At 46.6% G+C, this 14,222-nt stretch overlaps 1 protein-coding gene across 2 annotated transcripts in view; it reads right to left on the bottom strand.

Moving 5' to 3' along the window:
* Positions 1-14,222, bottom strand: part of LOC128878725 (LIM domain-binding protein 2) — a 191,382-nt gene that overhangs the window by 111,491 nt on the left and 65,669 nt on the right. The gene's annotated exons all lie outside the window — the stretch shown is intronic.

Here is a 14,222-nt window from a genome sequence, read left to right as displayed (position 1 = left end):
TATATTTGAATTCTCTTTAATATGAATTCGCAAAAGAAGTTGGGGAAGGAAGAGCTCTAGGGCCGAGTGTTTTAGAAGAGAATACATCAAGGAATATATATGGAATATGGTGTTGAGAAATGTAGCGAAAATTGAAGCGTTTTGAGTAAATTAATTCTTATATTTGGATTCCACTAAACTAACATTTAGATTCTGGTCCACTAAAACTACCTTAGTCAACGCGTACCTATTACACACAGAACTACGTCTTTCTAATCGGAGAAAGAAAAAACAAACTAATTTTTCAATAAAATTAAATCGTACAATAATTATCCCGAGAAATTTCAGTGTTGTTAATAATCTTGCACTGAATCAATCATAAATTATTGATACAATCCCGAGCAAAATGATTTCTCCCCAAACATATGAGACTACGCACGAAGTGTTTTGATAATAGAAAGCCTAAAGGAATCAGGAGGAGTTCGATTCTATTTGGCACACGACTGGTCGACGAACGGGAAGCCGTATCTTCGTCAAAGTCCGCTGAAAGGCAGTTTCACTTTCCGCGCGATCCGTATCGCCGGTGGTCCCGACCGGCGCGAGATTGATTCAGCTAAGATCGCGGAAGCCCAGAAATCCGATTTATCGTGTTCGGGGTCAAGTTGAGCGCATTTGTACGCTGCAATGAAGAAGAATGGTCTTCCTACTCGACGCGCGGCGCGTGCGGAAACGACCGACTCCGGAATCTTTCGCGGCAACCAAATTTTTTCTTCCATCTTTCTGTAATATTTTGATCGAACTTCGATCTTTATTTTTGTAAATCCTTTCACCGAAATAAAAGGCATATGTCGAACGTCTAGACAGCAAAAAAGAATAGATCCAACAATTATAAACAATTATAAACAATTATAACCAGACAATTTTCTATTTGTCCTCAAAAAATTCACGAATACTCTCCCTTTTTCGAAGCGTCCTACGAAGGCTTCGTCCCTTAATTAAATTATCGATTCGTAATTTGCGGAGGAATAATTGAAAATTCTCTGTCATTACCGTGAAACGAAAGCGACCAGATTCGCAAAAGCCCGTACGAAAGGCGATTCGTATCTAGGAGCATTTGCCTGTAAATTCGCGAGCTTTCCACCGAAGGCCAGTTTTTCGTGCATCTAGCTTCGAAAAGGCGGCGGCGACTTAATAACCGGATTACCACAGGAGTAATTTGGGATTAAAAAGTAATCGACTCGGTATCGTTCCGGTCCCCGTAAGGAAATATCCTACACGCTCTCGCGAGTCGCCGCGCGGCGGATACCAGATTAACCGGATGAAGAAAAATGGGAACGACGGAACTAAATGGAGGGGTTGGTCGCGGAAAATTTGAGCGTCTCGAAGTAAGGAAAAAAATCTGGTCTCGACACATTTGTTCGCTGGAATGAAAATCCACGAAACAGTGAAAAATTCGTACAGGGTAGACCGCGGATGTTTATGCAAATTCATATTTTCACAGACGTCTTATTTTCTGAACGGTAGAAGAAGTATATTACTGTAAATATCTTATATATTTTTGTGTTTGTGCAGATTCTTGCGAACTTTACCATCGACTCGTCAGATTGCATAAATATTCACAGTTATAAGTAGACTGCGGATTTGTATGCATTTATAGGAAATTTGAATGTGTAAGAAACTACAAAATGCACACAACATGCTATTATATAAACAAATATTGAAAGTAGAGCTTATATTATTCCTATTTAGGGGAGTAAAATGAATTCCTATTTAGGTTCAATTTTCGTGGGTACGTTTGCTAAGATTTTATTTTGCATAAAGATCCGCAATCTACTTATAAGCTATCAGTTTTACATATGAAAATGGTGTAAAAATTGTAAGATAGTATTTCTTTTGGTAAAGAAAGCAAATAAAATTATTCGTCGTCCCCTTCATCTACGTTTCTCAATTTATCTCCATTACTTATACAGAGTGCGTTCGCAGAATGTACGTTACTTTTCGTTGTGCAAAAAAACTTCTTAGGAGAAAGTTACGCTGTTTGAAGGTCCACGTGTAAAGGATGAAATTTCGAAAGTCATTTTCTAACGAGATTTCGAGGTGATCGGTGCTTTTTGTCAATGGAATGATATACCTTCGTTAAAGTAACGTTGTAGCTGACGAAATAACGAGTTCCTTCGACACTCCATTCCTTCAAAAATGGAATAAACACAACGTGGCGACCATGACGTGTTAAAAAGGATAAGAGTGTCCACAGAATTTTCTCTCACGAAGGGATCACACCTACCGCGACACGAGCATATCGAAAATTCTTTTGCCCATCCAGAAGAGGCTACTCCAGATTGTCGAGGGCGCGTGGAACAGGTTCGAAACGGTACAAAGCTAATAACAAGGCCCTAACCGCGACCTAAGGAGCAGGACAGAGACTCAGGTAACTCGGTACTCGGCGCGCAGGTAGACTTTGAGACAAGAGGTATCATTGTCCGAGTGCCGGGAGGCCGCAAGGCGACCGTTTACAAAGCGCTGGAAATTCCAGGTACCCTCCGCGTCGTTTAACGGAAAATAACAAAGTTTTCCTAATCTCTCGTCTTCGCCGTCGAGGATCGCGTCGGTCGTCGTCTTGTTTTCGTCGACAAATAATACCGTTTTCCGCGGAAACGAAGCGCCCGTCTCTCTTCCATCTCGTTTATCGTATCCTGACGTCGCCGGGAACCGTCGTCGACCCACATCCCGCGGAAGGTGGTACAAATTTTCGCGAAAGGAGAAACTCTGCGAAGCACCCCTGGCGCAACGGGGAAGGTCTGGTCTAAATATTTCAGCGCTTCTGAGAAATCTTTATTTCTTCTCTTGGCGGTTTTGTTGTAGCTTCGGACAGTGCTTTCCAAAGTACGAGAAAACTTCGGGAGGACGAAAGAAAATTTTTAAGAGGGACGGATAGATTTGTCTAGTCGAAGAAAGAGACAAAAGGAACGAGACGATATTATATCAGGGGGATCGAGAAGTAATCGAAATGTCTTGGAAGAATTTTTCCAAACAGTTTTTGAAGGATGTTCACGACATCTATGAACATTAGATCAAGTTTAAGTCTTATTCCTCCGTAAGGAATATTCTTATATTCTGTTAAATAAATATCCTTCAGTTTTTATAGACATAGGGGGTACGAATGTTTATGAGACCGCCTGACTGTGGGTATTGGCAGTATAGAAAAAATATAGAAAAAGTATAGAACGGATTTAACACTAAACCCGCCACAAATTCAAACTGTAGCATACAGTTCTTACATCCAACACAATGAACTGTCATCGAAGCAGTTCGGTTTTCTCATAATCGACGCCACCCCAACGATGATTCCCCTCGACCCTCGCCTCTCGCATCCTGAATACTCAAGAACCGCGTCTAACCGAAGCTAGAAGACGCTCGGGGGTCCTGCAACGACCTTCGGAGTGTTCCTATGAAATTTTCAACGCGTGGGTGGTGCGTTCCTGGTCCGCACGACCTCTGGCATCGGCCAAGAAGCGCAGGCAGAGGGGGAGCAGAGCGGTCCGTTCCACGGATAGACTACCAAGAATTCCTTGGGACCATTAATCTGCTCTCTGCGACACCCGGGGCCCCGTTTCCCTCCCCCTTTTTCCGTCAGCCAGCCCCCCCCTTTGGGTCAGGTAAGCGTGGCCGTGTACCCGAGCCCGATCCAAAGGCATTGTCCGAGCGATGCCGATGAAACGGGCCAGGTTGTTGGCACCGATCAGAAACCACTATCGCGACCGGAAGCAGCCACGATCTTCGGTTCTTCACGGCCGAGGGGAGGGAGGGAGAGAGAGCTAATTGCACTCGAGAGAGAGAGGGGAGGAGGGATACGCCGACTGTCGCGAGGGAGACTGGAGAACGAGTCGTCGATGAAGGTGATCCTTCAGAGTCGGCGGGAACCGGATTTTCGAGTCGAAATGGACAAAACGAGATCGAAAGAGGGTAATTGATATTTGAGGGCGGGAATGATACCCGGGAATTAGACTCGTGACGTCGCGATTGGAGGAGATGAGGAGATGATTAGGTGCTGGACCCCTTTTCTTCGAAAGGGTGTGGAAAGTGCTAGGTGTGATTGTAGTCGACGAAATTCAGACCTTCGTTTGATAGTTGATAGACATTGTTCTCTCAGCATTGAAATTAATTTCTTTAGGTCCCTAATGGAAAGTCCTGTCACCCGTTTCTCTGGGCGACATGACACGATCGACGTGTTTACCCTTTGCACTCGAAGCCTTTTTTTCCTAGTATCTACCAGCATTTCTAAGGATGCTTTCTTAACATTCTATTGCCACGAATGCCGAGCTATCGAGATTTGAGAGTAACGTCACCTTTCTTGACGCTTCGAGTTCCGAAGAAATTGAACCTAAAAAAACATTATCGCCGATGGATTTGCTGCGGTGAAACCTAACGGTGAAACCTAATGGTGAAACCTAATGGAAACCTGAGAGTCTCGAGTGCAAAGGGTTAAGTCTACCTAGCACCACGAGAAGACAACCCACACAGTGGCTTCCTTAACCACTAACCACCACCGAGGACCCCTCCGAAGTGTCTTCCGTCGCCACTCCTGTAGGTCCCCCGCAGAATCGTTGGAAATTGCGTCCAGTCACCCGGTAGCCCAGAAAAATTCCTCATTCATACCCTGGAAGGCGACCCACGCGAGTTTCCGCGCGGCAGGTAGTCGGTGTCCGAGACGGGGCCCGGCTCAGGAATCCTCTCAGGTGACTGTTCGAAAGTTCGTCAGCGGTACCCTGGGAGGGTCGTCGGAGCTCGCAGAAGGCAAGTCAGACCAGGCCAGAGCCCGGCCGGAGCCAGGCAGGCAGACCGACGGGCGTCGCGCAAGAAGGAACAATTAGAGGCCAAATAAAGATGAAGAAGCGAGTCACAGTCGAGCGAGTTCGCAACGAGCGTGTGTGTGATTTCGGTCACGCCGCGCGAGCGCCTGTACGTTGACCCCCGGAGAAAGAGGGGAAAGGAGAGGAGAGAACGGAAAAAACGAAGAAACACCGGGGGCAGGCAGCTGAAAAAGGGAGGGAAAAAGACGCCGAGAGATCGACGTACGGAGGAGCCGTAGTCGAACGGGGGGGAGGGGGGCGAGAGAGGGGGAGAGCAGCGGGTGGAGAGGGGGAGAAGAAGCAAAGAGGAGAGCGGCAGAGGGGGCAGAGAGCGAGGAGAGCATTTGCTCACCGTTCGTTCTTTCTTTCTTCCTTCGGTCGGTGAGGGTTCCTCGACTCGCCTCGCGGTTCGAACCCGCTCGTTGCCGCCACGGAGAGAGGCCGGAACGAGAAGGGAACGGACGGAACGGGGGACCGAGGGGGGATCCTCTCGTGCAACGGAAAGAAACGACCGGACGAGGAAAAGGTACGAAGAGAGAGGCGGCTGGAGAAACGTTCAGGAGGCTGAGAACTCACTCCGAGAGACCGAGCAACCGACGTACACAGGTTCACCGCGAGTTAATCGTGCTCACCCGTTCGATGATGCTCGGGGTCCGCTCCGAACGGACCCCCCTCTGCCGCTCTGGGGAAATTTTTCATGCTCGAGGGGGGCGAGATCCGATTGGGGACCAAGTGACGCGGATGCGCGGTCCCCACGCGGGGACCAGTTCTTAGATAGGTCTAAGAACTGCGACACACTTTGTATGAACAAAGTCGATGGCGCGGCGGCGTCTGGCAATGACTTTATCATAGCCAGGGTACGCAATGTTTGGACAGCGGTATCACAAAGCCGCTGACCGCTAATGACGAGAGTTTTTCCTCCCCTTCCTGGTCGCTCCTTGAGGTCGATATCGGAACATCGCGTGACTGTATAATAAAGTTTACTCTTGTTATCGTTACATTTCGTCTATACGATTCATTCGTCCCTGTAACATCGTAAAGTGGGACTTTTTTTGCACGTGATAGGTTACACCTAGCACGAACTCATCGATACTCAGGATCAACGATGATCGACCTTTCGTGCGTGCCGCTGTAGTCAGTCTAAGTGTTCGTACCCTCTGTGTCTTTTTAAGAGATTTGTCTAAATCAACGCTTTCGCTGCGGACGAAATAAGTAGCCGTTAGCTGGGAGCTGCAATTATGATATTTTCTTAACGACAAATTTCTTACAATTTATCTAATATGGTTATTTTGAAAAATGTATATTTGTGGTAACCTATTTTATATATAGTACGATTGTCGAACAACAAAACTGAAAAATAACAAAAACAACCATATATTTTCAGTTGGACGCACACGTGCATCATCCCGCAGCGAAAGTGTTAAACGATAGATTTGATGTTTCCGAAATGAATATTCCTTTTCTTTTTATAAATACGTGCATGAACAAACTTCGCGCTTGTATGTATCGGTAATGAAAAATTGATTCGAAAACATCGTATCAACCGTTTAACATGTTCACGCCGGCGTGTACCACTGATGGCTCACGCCTGCGTGTCCAGCAGATGGCGTGCACCACCGCGCCGCCCCAGAAACACAAGTACCAACGCCGTTCACCGTGTTAATTTAGACAAATGTCTTCAAGAAACATAGAATGTACCGTGCGTTCGACACATCGATCGGTTGTTCATCGAAACCCAGTTTCGATACCAATTCCAAAGTTGCGGGACAGCCGATGGTCAAGGGCTAGCATCGCAAAGAAACGATTTGGAATCCGTAATGAGTAGCCGTTAGCTGGGAGCTGCAATTATGATATTTTCTTAACGACAAATTTCTTACAATTTATCTAATATGGTTATTTTGAAAAATATATATTTGTGGTAACCTATTTTATATATAGTACGATTGTCGAACAACAAAACTGAAAAATAACAAAAACAACCATATATTTTCAGTTGGACGCACACGTGCATCATCCCGCAGCGAAAGTGTTAAACGATAGATTTGATGTTTCCAAAATAAATATTCCTTTTCTTTTTATAAATACGTGCATGAACAAACTTCGTAATGAAAAATTGATTCGAAAACATCGTATCAACTGTTTGACATGTTCACGCCGGCGTGTACCACTGATGGCTCACGCCTGCGTGTCCAGCAGATGGCGTGCACCACCGCGCCGCCCCAGAAACACAAGTACCTACGCCGTTCACCGTGTTAATTTAGACAAATGTCTTCAAGAAACATAGAATGTACCGTGCGTTCGACGTCGATCGGTTGTTCATCGAAACCCAGTTTCGATACCAATTCCAAAGTTGCGGGACAGCCGATGGTCAAGGGCTAGCATCGCAAAGAAGCGATTCGGAATCCGTAATGAGATCTGTAGGTAGAGGAGGACCGAAGGCTCGTTGAATTCGAGCGGGTAGCCCGTGCAACGATGTCGCCAAGGAGTTGGTAGATAGTTGCGGATTAGATTGGGGCTGATTGGGTAACCGCTAAGTATATCGAGCTTAGAGTACTTCAGGAACCTTCGTACAAGGGCACGATGCTTGTTTGCTCAATGACGGTGGGCTACCGAGGCGTTTGCGGATCTACAGGTGACTAGCTACGTTCCGCTATCCTTCCTGTCCTCTCATCGCCGGATTAATTACGTTTTCGGACCGTTTCGAACCGCTCGGGGGACGCGAATTAAAAGACAAATTTAGAGAGGGAATTAAAGTCCGTCGCGGGAGCTAGAACTTGCGTACAAAGAGCTCCTTTTGTTGGAGCGAAAGCTTGCAAAACGAGAGGAGTTGGGAATCGAAGAGAAATTAAAATCTCTTCGGGGTTAGGTATCGTTTACCCCGCGATCTTATTGTCGAACCCTGTCAAATCCCGAGAGACGAAAGTTGCGATCGAGCGTTTCATGGATGAATGGAAATTAAAATCGTTTAAAGCAGGCGTTTGCCCCGCGAAAGTCGCCCCGAGCCAGGAACACGCTCTCCTCGATTGGATTCCATTGTGAAAGCGGCTTTAGGTGACGCGTGACAAATCCCGGCGCGGAGCACGCGTAATACGCATGTCGAATACACATGAACCCGCTCTTAAAGGGCTCGTATCCACGCCTCCAGTGTTCCGGTACAAGATTACTTATCGGCCGCGACAGGATACTCTACTTTAAAGAGGCCACTCTCGCGCCCCTGCCGCGGCGATGTTTTCGATACGTCGCCCGGTCGACGATTATCGGCCGTAATGACGAGTCTTCTCGTCGATGCACCCTGATCGGTTCGATGCTTCTCGTTTCCACGCTCTTGCAAACCGGATAGAGCAACCAAGTGTTTACATACACTCGGAAACATCGAACCTACCATTTAATTTAAACGAGAAAGAAGCAATATACTAAAAATTCAAATGTCATTTTTCTGTTCACGGGTCATATTGTACGAGTACATATTATAAATAATTATTGTAATATCATATGGTAAAGAAAATAAACTCTGTTTACAATTTCTAGTTTGTTTCGGAAATACAAACAGTATTGTACAGTACGCATATGTACGGTATATATGTATATCGGATTGTCCAGAAAGTTCGTGGCAATTTTTAAGAAAACTTCAAAGGCACGTTTGAATTTTGATGTATATATTTATTGAAATGTATAGATACCGTTTTGTTCCGCAACCTTTTCCACCTTTTAAGAGATGTACGCACGTTATTTGTTTTTAGTGTTTCCGATATATCAAGACCTGTACCACGTACGAAAAATCGGCATGGACTTTTCAGACAAACCAATATATTACCATATAATATTACAGTATAATACGTATAATATTACAGTATATTGTATTATGTATTATATTATATTATATTAGTATATTACAGTATAATACGTATATTGTATGGCATACTGAACGAGCTACACTACTGTCCCGAAGTGTCAGGCGAATCGGTCCTGCGGGACGATCGAGACAACACAGAAGCGAAACTGTCCGCGAAAGAGGAACACTCGACGAAAAGTGTCGAGTGCCACTCGTCGGATCCTGAATCTTTCGATCATCCGGCGCGCTTACCCTTTGATCTGTCCCCGCTCGATCATCCCCCGCTCCCCCCGGGCACTCTTTTAATTACTCTGATTTTTCACGCGCTCCGCGTTCCCCGGCCGCGAGGGCAGGGAAACAGGGGAAGAAAAAAAAAGGAGAGACTGCTACTTGTCGCAGGGTAGCGCCTGCTAAACCGATATCTTTCAGCGTCACGGATTCTTTGAAGTGTATCGACTCGAGGGACTACCCCAACCGCCGGGTGTATCGCTGCGGCTTTTAATTACGCGCCAATTAATTAACACACCGCTCCTGCTGTTTCTTTTTTCATCCTCCTCACTTTTTCGCCGCCTTTCTCTCCCTTTCGTCGGTGCAAGTTTCTCTCTCTCTCTCTCTCTCTCTCTCTCTCTCTCTCTCTCTCTCTCTGTTTTTTTTTATTTAGCCGGACGTAGCCACGCGGAGCCATTAGAGGCTCTAACGCGACCGCGCCACCCTTTGCCGTGCCAGCGAGTTGTCTCGTTAAGAAATTAACCGCGAATTAACGCTGTTTTACCGCATAATTAGATGACCTGCAAAGATTGCCCCTTAATCCGCCGCGACGAACCGTTTTCCCCCTCGATATCTCGTTGCAAACAATGCGCCGCATTGTATCCTTTCTTCTTTCCCTTTCGTCAGCCGACTCTATTTCTAGCCGCGTTTAATCGCTCGCGGATCTTCGAAATGCCATTCCTAATGAAACTTTCCGCGCCCGTGGGGAGGAGAACATAAACCTCTAGTTATAATTGTTTTGAAATTTACTGCGCCACGTGCGGGGAACGCCCAATGGGAGTTCGAGAAACGCAACCAAGCGAGATCCTAGTTTTTCGCAAACAGCGTACGTCCATCAAAAATTTGAGGAAACTTTCCGAATCGTCGCAAGTAGCTTCGTGCTTCTTTAAAGAAAAGAAAACAATTTCCTGTGCCGCATATGTCTCTCAATGTGGGCCAAGTCGAGGGAATTTAAAATAATAAATTGCATAAATAAATCATCGCGCATTCGTGACGATCGAGTACCGATTCGCACGATCACGAGAGCAATCGAAACTTCGATAAACCGTACTGATTAAAATCCGCGCACTCGACGTCCCCACGGTTTCAATTCGTGCGCGAGCACCAATCGAGCCTTACGGAATCGATGAATTAATGACTACAGTTCTGAGCTCCGCCCTCGCCACTCGAGGGCCCTAAGTGCAATTTAAAAGTCATCGGCGTGAAAGTCGTTACATGGAGATTTTCGTATCAAATCCGACGGCTAAACACGGCCACGAGCTCGCGTTTTCCTTTATTTCCGAACGGTCGTGGGGGTGGGGGTGGGGGGTGGGGGGTGGAATCGATGATTGACGCGTAGCGGGTGCGTAATGTTTTTTTTTTCTTTTTTCTTTTTTTTTTTTTTTTTATCAAACACATTCCCGACCGCGTTGTTTCTTCCACCTCGACGCCCGTCGAAATAATCGACGTGACCCCGCGGGTCGTTGGAAAAAACCGCGGCGACAAAAGCACGCGGACCGCGTCGAACGCGAAAATCAAAATAATTAAACGCCGCGATGACGTTACACCGTGTCGTTCCGACGACCCTCGAGACGATACTCCGAAAGCACTCTCTCCTCAGGGATCATTAAAAGGATGGGGGGTCGACGAAGACCACTCGAGCGGGCCACGAGGAATTTTTTTTTATCGTGAATATAGCAGAAATCCGCTCCAACGTTCGCGGAGATGCGAGGAAAGCGATCCCGGGGACCAGAATGCGTCCTCGTGTGATCAGATCAGCGTTGCGTATGTCGGCCATGCGCACTTTCTTTTGAAATGTACGATAAAGATTTCGTTACAGGTACAGGCAAAAATTCTGTTGGTAAAGTTGAAAACCGACTGAAGTTAGGCTTCGGAATACGCTCTTGAACGAGCAAAGTTAAATTGAGAGAAATGAAAAGTAAATTATTTTCGATCGAGAAAAAACATGGACTTGCGCCATAAAATGGAGAGAAAGTCAAAGTTTCGAGGGATAAAAAAAGAAAGAAATCAAAAGTGTCGAAATTTGAAAAATTTGAGATACTTTTCGAAAAATCAAAAAGTGTTATAGAGGACGAATTCAAATATTTTGTATTTACCTGGACAAGGATTTTGCGTATGCTTTCGAGTGGACGAAAGTCGGAACTGATCGTTTAACCGGAATCGCAAAATGCTTCATAAAAGGCGAGATACGAAATTAATCGTGTCCCGTTCGTAACGCGGTCGTTTATTTTCTTCCCTTTCGGCTTTTCCTTTTCTCGGGGCGATATTCTCTGGCGTCCCTTTGCAGAGCGGCGAATGAAAAATAAATTTCGTAGATGGTGTCTTGAATTATTCCGCGGCACGAGAGAAACTGTCGTTCACATTGTTGCTCGACTTTCGACGATATTACTTAAAATTTACTTTTTACTTCGATCGAACGTTCTTCGATGTTTGAATTGTATTTTTGGTAAGATACCGAGGTGGATTGTTTTCGAAGTCTCCACCGTTTCCGTAAAGAAACAATAGATTTTTTTTCAGGTTCATATATATTATAATCACGCAAATAACTTTGATACGAACGGTATCTGTAAATTTTAGTGCGCGGTCCCAAAAATGACGGCGAAAGTAACGAATTCCTTCCTAGAACCAGGAAACAGGTACTCGGTTTGTTTACTATTTGTGGAAGTCGCGTTCATCGATCCAAGCGAACGATAAACAAAGTCGTAGCGTCAATTATTCAGCGTGAGAGCTCCGCGAACATTTTCAGTAGCGAGTGTCTCTATTTTGTCGGTCGATCGCCGCTCACCTGGCTGAACGTAATTAGAAGCGGAATAATTAGAAAACATTTTGATCTGGCTATCAAAGGAGAGACGTCGTCGAGTGGACCTCGCGGTACCTCGTAAAAAGTTCCAGCCACTCTCGAACTCGGTCGTGGAATGATCTCGGAGGCCAAAAGTGGAGCGAAAAGCAAAGGAGAAACTTTTCGCGGAGCAATCTTCGATCCCGCGTGTTCTCCGTTGGTTTTTCTTTTCTTTTCTTGTTTTCTTTTTTTTTTCTTCGCCCTCCGCGGCCCATTCCGGCGAATCGTAAAAGTAATAGATACGAGTGGCGTTATGAATCTTATTTACGGCGTGTGGACCAAAGAGTGAGTCGTAATTCACTCGGTCCAACGAGTACCTTTCTCGCGTCGCGTTACTCTTTGATCTCGAAAGGAGAAAAGTAAAACGTCGACGGTGCCGTTCTAAGCACCGATAATTTAAATATAAACGCGACGAGTGCGCAAAGAATACCTCTGTGGAGTTTCCTGAAATGTTCACGGTGTACGGAACGGTGAACACGTAGTTAACCCTCTTACAAGGAATTCTTTCCAAGCGTCCGTCTTTTTCATTTGGAAAATATACTTTGCATGATATATGGAACATCGAAAAATATTCGACACGTCTTTTCCTATTTTAGTCCATTTCCATAATTGAGAGATTAAAGGATCCCTCAAAGTCCATAAATAAAAGTACGAAATGTCCGAGTCTATAATTTTGTACAATGAGTATTCATTGTATTTACTTTCGATACTTCGTATACCCTCGCATACTTTTAATTCTTCACGGATGCAAATCCTATTGATAAACATCCGCGGTCCAATAAGAAGAAGATCGTATTCGTCTAGGTACCATCTAAAGAAATCAAGCTCACCGTCGAATCTCCCGCGCTACCCAATCAAACTATTCGTAAAAATATTTTTCGACGGGTTCATCCCTTCGCGAGACATCGACCCGTTCCTCAACGAACGAAACACCCTGTATAACCGGAGCGTATCTACGTCTTTCCACGACTCTATATTTGCCACTTTTAGGCGAGAACGAGATTCAAGCACGCGTTCGATTCGATAAAGTGGCCAGGATTTACTATCGCGGACCGAACTGTGAAATTCGCCAAGAGAGATCTTGATTGTTGCGTGAACCGTGGGTCACGAGTACAACCCTAATGATTCGTCTTTCGAGAGCAGCATTGAGAACCGCTGGCTATGTTCGGTCGAGTCTAGCGAGGGGGTGAGGAAGGAAGGAAGGTAGGTGTGGGTAGGAGAGGGTAGACCAAGAGTGCAAGAGAAAGAGGGGGATGGGGAGAGAAGAGAGACAGCGAGAAATACAGAGAAGGGTGCCGGTGGGGGGATTGGATGGAGCAAGAGGGAGAGGGAGGGAGAGGTTGGTGCCAGGGTAGGTTTTGATCAATATCTCGCCCCCACTCCCTACCGCCACCCTTCGTGACGGTACACCATGCCCCCACCAGAACCCCATCACCCGACCACCATGAATAACCAAGACCATATAGCGGCCTGCAGATTAAATACATCGTACCATACGATCAAACCACCCTCAACCAAATCCAACCCCCTGCCACCCCACCCTCCTCCTTCTCCTCCTCCTCCTCCCACGCGCCCATCTCGCCTTCACCGCTCACCGCCGCCTCCCTCCTCATCCCTGCTCCTCCCGTCCCCGCGACCCTGCAACCCTCCTCTTTAACAGCTACCGCCGCTTTCAACGTCGTCGACCATCGTGTTCCCGTAAGAACGACTGATTTGCCGCACCACCGAGCCGAAAGGGGTGGCCGCGGAGCGACAAAGAGAGCCCCAGGGTGTGGTGGGTGGACAGGCGGGCGAGCGGTGGCCGTGTGTATGTGCGCGCAGCGCCACGGAAACCCCTTTTCCACCGCATTCCGATCTCTCGCGTTTTCCCACGGGACATCGCCGACGTGCAAACGTACGCTCGCAAGGACAACGTCCCCCCCGGGGACCGTTTTGCGACACCACCCGATCACGAATCCTGCCCCACCCGGAAAAGAACCCGGTCGAATCGCGCAACCCGCGGATTCACCGTCTTCGGACGTTCCTTCGGCTGACGGATGACGTCCAGATCGGATTTCGTATCGCGTTCGCGCCCGTGATAGTCTACGACCCACGTGGTTGTCTATTCGCAAGGATTCGCGGCAAGGATCACGCTCGAAACCCGGGTTACGACTTCTCGTCTCACGGAACGTCGAGATCCATCTCGAGGAATTACTGGGATAGACTCCACGAGGGCTCGAGGAAACGTGGACTTTAAGATGGAATGGAGAAACTGGAACGATTACCGGGTCCCGTGATGGGGACCGTATTCGATATCGCGAAACAAGGTACGATGTCGGTAAGCGATCGTTACTCGTGGAATGTGATATTCAATTGTACTGGGTCGTACCCACAAGCTCCTGTCGCTCCTTGTTCCCTTCGAACGAAATTAGTTGTAATTGAGCCGTTCGCTGCACGAATCGATTAACAAAATGAA

This window comes from Hylaeus volcanicus, chromosome 6 (genome assembly GCF_026283585.1).
Source record: "Hylaeus volcanicus isolate JK05 chromosome 6, UHH_iyHylVolc1.0_haploid, whole genome shotgun sequence".
Taxonomy (NCBI): Eukaryota; Metazoa; Arthropoda; class Insecta; order Hymenoptera; family Colletidae; genus Hylaeus; species Hylaeus volcanicus.
Note: the sequence above shows the minus strand (reverse complement) of the source record. Positions and strands in the feature narration are given on the sequence as shown.